We start from the raw sequence: 8,553 nt of genomic DNA on the forward strand, positions 1-8,553 counted from the left end.
CCAAAGGAAGCTGGAGTCATTCACTGCAAGGGCCGTCAAAAGGCATCAGATCCCATTGCTCAGGGCAACGCATAGGCTGATAAAGTAGCTAAAAAAGCAGCTAGTGTTCCAACTTCTGTCCACCCCCAAAATTTTTGCTGCACCAACACTTCAATACTATTTTATGTTATTTTTCTTATTAATATAAGAAGACAGGAATGTCAGGGCTCTGAGACCAAGCTAAGCCATCATATACCCTGTGACCTGCTCGTATACATCCAGATGGCCCCAAGTAACTGAAGAATCACAAAAGAAGTGGAAATGGCCTGTTCCTGCCTTAACTGATGACATTACCTTGTGAAATTCCTTCACCTGGGCCATCCTGGCTCAAAAGCTCCCCCAATGAGCACCTTGTGACCCCCACCCCTGCCAGTCAAAGAACAACCCCCTTTGAGTGTAATTTTCCACTACCTACCTAAATCCTATAAAACGGCCCGACCCCTATATCCCTTCGCTGGCGATATCCCTTCGCTCACTCTCTTTTTGGACTCAGCCTGCCTAGACCAGGTGATTAAAAAGCTTTATTGCTCACACAAAGCCTGTTTGGTGGTCTCTTCACACGGTCATGTGTGAAAATCATTTTTTAATTTAATCTACACAATGACTTCTATGACTCAAGTGCTATTATTATTTAAACTGCCTTTACAAAAATCATAACGGAGGAAATTATGACAGTGGAAATTAAGACAACCCCATCTTCCTTCTAACCTCTAAACTGTCTTTGTCCATTCCTGGGCATAGGCCTTGGGAAAGAATTTAGTTTATAGTTTAACTTCTGAAACAAAATATTGCTAATAGTCTTTTTCCCAAAAAAACCCCCTTCTTGCCTGAGGACCAGTCTGTCTTGTAAGACAAACAAATTAGCCACAAAATTAGAGATTGTGGTTCAGGGGCCATGCAGCCTCTGGCTGTAGGAGTCTGAATCTCCCCAAATTGCTCCTGGGAATAACATCACTGTTGCAAAACTTAAGATCAGTGCTTGAGCTATTTTGCAGACCCGGCAATCCCGCAGCAGATAACACCACCCAGGCCGATAATCTGGCTCAACCAATTTGGCGATCCCACCCAGGAACAGAAGTCATCGAGAATAAGTCACTTCGACCCCCCTATGATTTCATCTTCAAACTGACCAATCAGCACTCCCACTTTTCTAGGCCATACCTGCCAACTTATCCTTAAAAACTCTGATCCCTGAATGCTCTGGGAGACTGATATGAGTAATAATAAAACTGGTTTCCCACACAGACTTCTCTGCATGAATTACTTTCGCCATTGCAATTCCCTTCTTAATAAATAGGCTCTGGGTAGGCAGCAGGAAAGGTGAACGCAATGGGCAGTTACATTATATTTTATAAATGAAGAACCTGAGGTTTAGAGAGATTAAGTAATTTAGCATAGGTAGTACATGTAATAAATGCTGGAGTTGAAATACAAACACAGAGAAATTCCAAAGCTGATATTCTTTACCATGACACTAATATAAGGCAGAAGTTTTAAGAGTGGTTGAAAAATGCTCACCATCAACTTGGAAGAAAGACAGGTAGGACTGATATATATACATGGAGATTGAGGAGAGGCTGGAAAGAAGACAACTGGCAAAGAATGTCACATTGGCAAAGGCAGGGAGGTAGGCGTTTACATAGAGATTTAGGCATAGTGGGTTGAAACTATTTATAGAGTTTAGGGTGATAATAATGAAAAGCTAAGAACCAAAACTGTGGAGATTATCAGGTTGTTTCTCATTTAGTTGAAAGTGCAGGGGGAGGGAAAGAATTATCAAGCTTAGTCAGAAAAACATCTCTTAACCACGAAATGCAAAGACTTGAAAAACAAACCCTAAACTACAAATGTCAGACAGTACTTCACTCTGAGATTTGAATCCAAATGCCAGTAAAAGTTTATTACTTCCTGAAGAAATGCAGTCATTGAGATGTTGATGGGTGAACTTTTACTTAAAAAGGTTGTTCTGAAATGCTGTGGTTCTTAATGGAGTTTTTTTTTTTAAACCATGCTTTCTGATAGGAAACTTAGCAACCAGGGACTTTGCTCACCCTATACCCTTGAGACACTACTGTCCTCCAAATGTTGTAGGACTTTCTGCTTTCTCCTTAGTTCAGCTAAAAATGGGGTTCTTGTCACACGACCAGGAAGGATGAAGCTCATGAATACATAGAAGTGTGCGAAAAATGGAATTTATTGGGTGAAAAGGAAAAAAAACAAAACTAATCTCACAGATTGGATTCCCAGGTGACCACCCAAGAACAGAAGAGGCCAGGCTCCTCCCCACTGCAAATAGTGTGAACTTCCTCAGGCTCCACCCCAGTTTGCACTCCTCCCAGTGCAGGTTGGTCAGAGGTTCTCTGGGGACCTCTTTTTACTTGGCTCTCTCACAAACCTCCTTAACTTGGATTATGCTTAACTATCCTTCAAAGATCAACTCTGGTAGAAAGAGCATTGGAGGGATCCAGATGGTAGACAGATCACACACATTTATTCCTGGAAACTGAGCCATAGCCCTGGAGACTGCCTTTCCATCATTCATATTAGAAGCCATGGCCCTGTTGGCAAGGGATTTACAGAGGAAGGACAATGTCTGAAAACTGTATTTCAGAACACCAAACTGGAAGGGGTGTTCTCTGGGTCAATACCTCCCTAGGGGTTGCTGTAAATAATAAGTGATCTCAAGTCCTTTCTAGAAAAATGGCTCAGAATAGGCTACTCAAAATATGGTGCCTTCATGTATTGAATATTTTAAGCTGAAGGAATTTGAGAAACAGCAGGTTTTCTCCCCTGAAGCAGGTCATAAGACTCTCATGTGAGAGGTGCCCTTCCTATACCTGGAAGTAAGAAGCATCCTTATCTCCGAACATGCCAAGAATAATATGAACAAACAGGCCTTGATAAGTTTTCCCCAATTTACTACCCTTAGCTCATACCCTTTTATTTTATCACTTTCTACTCCTCACCAAAGTTAGTGTAAAAACACTCAGGCTTAACCATTTCTTCAGATCTTTATTTCCTTGTGAAGACGCCCATGTTATGTAAAACTTATATTAAATAAATTTGTATGCTTTTCTCAATAATATTTCTTTTGCAAGTCCAGTTTACAGGGCCCCATATGGAGAACCCAGGAGGGTGTACAAAGAATAATTTTTTCCTCTACTACACCAGTATCTTCCCAAACCCAGCACACACTAACCATTTACTTACAGAAGTCCACTCAGATGAACCAAGACATCAATCTTCTTGTCTTTAAGCAATAATTATTTTAGCTCACAGTGGTAACACTGGTTTACCTGTGATCATCAGAAATCTTGATTGACAGTTTGCCTTTGGTTACCAAAAGATGAAAAGAAAAATTTCTAATGATAAAATAACACAACAAAAGTAAAATACTAATAAATAAATATGGCAGACATTTTTGTATCTTCATTTTGTTGATAAGGAAGTTGAGACTCAGAGAGCTGAATGAACTTGTCTAAGCTAGTAAGTGAAGCTGGGACTTGAACTCAGAGCACTTGATTCCAAAATATGAGCTCTTTACTGTTATTTAACTGTTATTATGAGGGGAAGGAGCTTCTACATAAACCACAGGAATAAGGGGAGAATCCTCAATAAGAAGAATTAGAAAAGTAAGTAAAACTATAATTATGGGAAGAATTAGAAAAGTAAATACAACTACAATTATGAGTCTAGATTGAATTAGATGGCTTCATGGTTCTAAGAGTCTCAAATGACTTAAAATCTGAATATGTTCAGGTTGGGCATGGTGGCTCATGCCTGTAATCCCAGCATTTTGGGAGGCTGAGGTGGGTGGATCACATGAGGTCAGGAGTTTGAGACCAGCCTGGCCAACATGGTGGAACCCCATCTCTACTAAAAATACAAAAACTAGCTTGGCTAGGTGGCAGGCGCTCAGCTACTCAGGAGGCTGAGGCAGAAGAGTCATTTGAGCTTGGGAAGCAGAGGTTGCCCTGAGCTGAGATTGCACCATTGCATTCCAGCCTGGCTGATAGAGTGAGACTGTCTCAAAAAAAAAAAAAAAATCTATCTATCTATCTATCTATCTATCTATCTATCTATCATCTATCGATATAGATATAGATATCAATAGATAGATATATCTGAATATGTTCAGTTAAACCAACTGTCAGATCAGGAACAGTCATTCTGGGAAAGTTCTGTTGATTGACAGTGGCAGCAAGTGTTGTAGACAGAGCCCTGGACAGGTAATCAGGTGAGCTAGGTTCTTCCTCAACTAACTAGGTGATCTTGGGAAAGTCACTTCCCAACTGGGGCTCCCTGGACCTCAGTTTTTCTATTCGCAGAATAAAGGGATTTTCCAAAAACAATTCTTGGGAACAACATCAGATCTGTGGTATATTGTATTAGTTATCAATGCCTGTGTAATAACCCACCTCAAAACCTAGTGGCTTAGAGTATCAACTATTTATTATTTTTAAAGATTCTGCAGATTGCTTGGCTTCAACTATATTGTTTTGTATTCTGCATGGTCTTGGCTGGATTCTCTTACCTGGTTGTATTCTGCTGGGAAATTGGTTGGGGTTAGAACATCTAAGAAGGCTCCACTTACTCAGCTGAGGTGGCTGGAGAGGCTGGTGACTAGGTAGATTTCTTTATCCAATAGCATAGTTAAAGTTCTTACATAGCAGCCAGTTGCTAAGAGAGCAAAACAAGAATCTGGCAGGCCTCCTAAGGGCTAGGTCCAGAACAGACACAGTATCACTCTTGCCACGTTCTACAGAACAAAGTAAATCACAAGGCCAGCTTAGATTTTAGGGGTGGGGAGATGGACTGTTGATAGGAGGAGCAGCCTGTGCATATAGGGATGAGAGAAATTGGTGGTGGCCAATCCTGGAGACAATCTACACACACTATGAATAAAGAATTCCATGGTCATATAAGTGTAGGAAATCTGGGTAAAACGCAATTAAGAAGGTTTCTTAACAGCAAGTCTTATTAGAGTGCCAAGAATAATGTCAAGTAGGTAGTAAGTGTAAAAGGCAGTAAAAGAAGGGTTACAACTTTTAATTTCTAGCCTAACTTCACCCTTCCTGACCTTCCTGCCCAGATCAATCGATATGAGAGAAGAAGAAAAAAATGTAGCTAGCCAACCAGGAAATATTTATGGTTAAACTGGCTACTATACACAATTGCAGTCTTTGAGAGATGTAAAATGTCTCCAGGAAGTTGCAAAGGACCTGGACCAATTTCAGTATTTTTTCCATCCTTCATGGAAACAGATACTTTTCTTATTAAAGCCTTCTTCTGCATTAATAGGGACTCTGGACTTGTTGCTGAGCAAATGATTTCTTTCTGCCTTCAGAATCAGATTTTTAATGAGTTGCAATTATAATAGTTGTGGGAAGATAATGAAATCTGGGATGACTTTTCAATTTTTGTCTCATATTAAGCAACTGGCATTTTATTAACTGTCTGGTCAGCTCAAAAGCACAAAGATGACCCATCAGAGTGGCTGATGCTCTGCAGAGACTGTGTGTGTGTGTGGAAGCAGCCTCATGTGGAAGAAATGAACAGGCTCTGCAACCTGCCTGACCTGGCTTTGAAGTCCTTTTTCTCTGCTTACTTCTTGGGAATCCTTGGGGAAGTTACAGAATTTCTGTGAGCCTCAGTTTTCTTATCTATAAGATGAGGATTAAAAGTACGTAACTTCTAAAGGTTTTAGATTGATTAAATGTAATATTATATGCTTATCTTTTTATTCCAATCACTCATTTAACAAATATTTAGTTATTGAGTGCCTAGTGAGTTGCAGGCAAGGTACTATGTGCAGGGTAGCTAGTTATGTGGGGAGCAAAGAGAAACTTCCAGGCAGAGGGAACAGCAAATTCTAAGTTTCTAGCCTAATAAAGAACTTAGTGTGTTTCAGGATCTGACACAAGAATGATCAGCATACAGTGAGGGGAAAACTGATAAAGTAGGCAATGGAAGGAACGTGTAGGATGTAGGTAAGAAGCTTCAACTTTACTAAGTGCAATAGGAAGGCATCGTGGGATTCTGAGTACAGAAAAACATAGTCCAATTTACAGTACTCAAAAATCACTCCAGCTCCCTCTGTAGATTGGATTGAAGGTGAGCAAGAGTGGAGAGGAGGGAAACAATTAGGAAGACATGGCATAGTCCAGGGAAGAGTTGATGTTGGCATGTGCTGGGGTGGTGGTAGTGAGAATAAATATAAATTGACAAAATATTTATAGTTGAACTGGCAGGACTTGATCATGGACTGGATATAGAAAGTGAGAGAGATAAAGGGGTCAAAATTAATTTTTCTGGGTTTTGGTCTGGAAACTGGGCAGGCAGAGATTCCATTTTCTGAGAGGGGGCAAGGGCAGGTTTGCAGTGGGGGTCAGGGGGAGCTTCAGTGTGGGCATGCTATGTTTGCAAGAGAACCAGTTTAAGATGCCAAGTAGTTGACTAAATGCCTGAGACTAGGAACAAGATAGGAGGTCTTGGCTGCAGATATGAGCTTGGGGTTGTTAGCATACAGACACGGTTTAAAGCTGTGGCACTGGATGAGATCAGAGAGGAGAAGGGCAGGAGTGAGTCTTGACCTGAATAAGACTGAATAAAGAAGGAGCTAGTGGCAGAATGAGGGATGGCCAGCAGGGTGGGGGAAAAACAAAAGCATGGTGCTGAGGAAGCTAAGAGAGGAAGGAGAGTGTTTGTTAGAGAAATATTCGAATGCTACAGAGAAGGTGAGCATGAGGAACAGTGAGTGGTCTGCCCATTGGATTTAGCACCATGGTGTGGTGTGGGTACTGGAAGAAAGAATGGGAAGTAAGGAAGTAAATGTAGTACAAATTGATATCTCTTTTGAGAAAGTATATTAGGAAGAGAGGAATGGAGGAGGTGTCTTAGAAGGAGATGTGAGATCACAGGAAGTGCAGCAGGGATTCTTGGTTGTTTCCAAAATACCCATTCTCCCCTTCTTCCTTATTGCTCTGTTTTGGGACAGCAGGATGTTTAGTTAGAAAACTGTATTTCCCTGCCTCCCTTGCTATTTGGGGAAACCAGTGAGATGTAAGTAGAATTCATTGGGTGGAGTTTCTATCTAATCTCTCTTAAAGGGACAGACTCAGTTATCTTCTTCCCTTCATATTTCCTGGATGGCAGACATGATGCCCATATTGTGTCAGGCCAGGTTTCACTAACAGCTGAACAGGCAAACCTCTAACAACTGTTTCAGCACTGACTGAGTGGTTAAGTTAAATATTAAAAGCTGAAAGAGTCAGTTACCCTTATACAAAGGCTGGAATGTAACAAAAACCCACCAAGAGTTTTGCCCAGGCCTTTCCTGGGCCTTGAAGTATGATGAGATAATGAAGGAATTCTTAACAAGACACGTTTAGGATTAAGCAAGTTTTATTGAGGGTCTGAAGAAACTCCCAAGACCTCTACAAACAAGTTTTATTGGGGATCTAAAGGAAATCCCCAAACCTCCATGATTTAGCAGGAGACAAGATTGCCCCCAGCACCTGGATCCATCCAGATTAAATAAATTTACAGAGGCTCCAGAGGAAGGTCTTCAAAACTCAGACCTTAGTTATTCACTCGTGTCCATATCAAACAGGCTTGGTGTGAGCAACAAGGCTGTTTATTTCACCTGGGTGCAGGCAGGCTGAGTCTGAAAAGAGAGTCAGTGAAGCGAGATAGGGGTGGGGCTGTTTTTATAAGATTCAGGTAGGTAAAGGAAAATTACAGTCAAAGGGGGGTTGTTCTCTGGCCGGCAGGAGTGGGGGGGTCACAAGGTGCTCAGTGGGGGAGCTTTTTGAGCCAGGATGAGCCAGGAGAAGGAATTTCACAAGGTAATGTCATTAGTTAAGGCAAGGACTGGCCATTTTCACTTCTTTTGTGGTGGAATGTCATCAGTTAAGGCAGGAACAGGCCATTTAAAATTCACTTCTTTTGTGATTCTTCAGTTACTTCAGGCCATCTGGATGTATAGGTGCAGCTCACAGGGGATATGATGGCTTAGCTTGGGCTCAGAGGCCTGACATTCCTGTCTTCTTATATTAATAAGAAAAATAAAATAGTGTTGAAGTGTTGGGGCGGTGAAAATTTTTCGGGGTGGTATGGAGAGATAATGGGCGATGTTTCTCAGGGCTACTTTGAGTGGGATTAGGGGTGGCGTGGAAGCTTAGAGTGGGAGAGATTAAGCTGAAGGAAGATTTTTTGGTAAGGGGTGATATTGTGGGGTTGTTAGAAGGAGGATTTGTCGTATAGAATTATTGGTGATGGCCTGGATACGGTTTTGTATGAATTGAAAAAAGAACAGAATAAGACAAGGAGAAAAACAGGTATTAAAGGACTAAGAATTGGGAGGACCTAGGACATCCAATTAGAGAGTGCCCAAGGAGGTTCAGCATAGCCCTGCCAGCAAAGATTTATTTACTTTAAGAGGGAGTTAAGAGTGGCTGTTTGGGGATAGCACCAGGAGATATGAGCTGTGATGGCTTGGAGAAACAGTGTAAA

This window comes from Gorilla gorilla, chromosome 9, assembly GCF_029281585.2.
Source record: "Gorilla gorilla gorilla isolate KB3781 chromosome 9, NHGRI_mGorGor1-v2.1_pri, whole genome shotgun sequence".
Taxonomy (NCBI): Eukaryota; Metazoa; Chordata; class Mammalia; order Primates; family Hominidae; genus Gorilla; species Gorilla gorilla.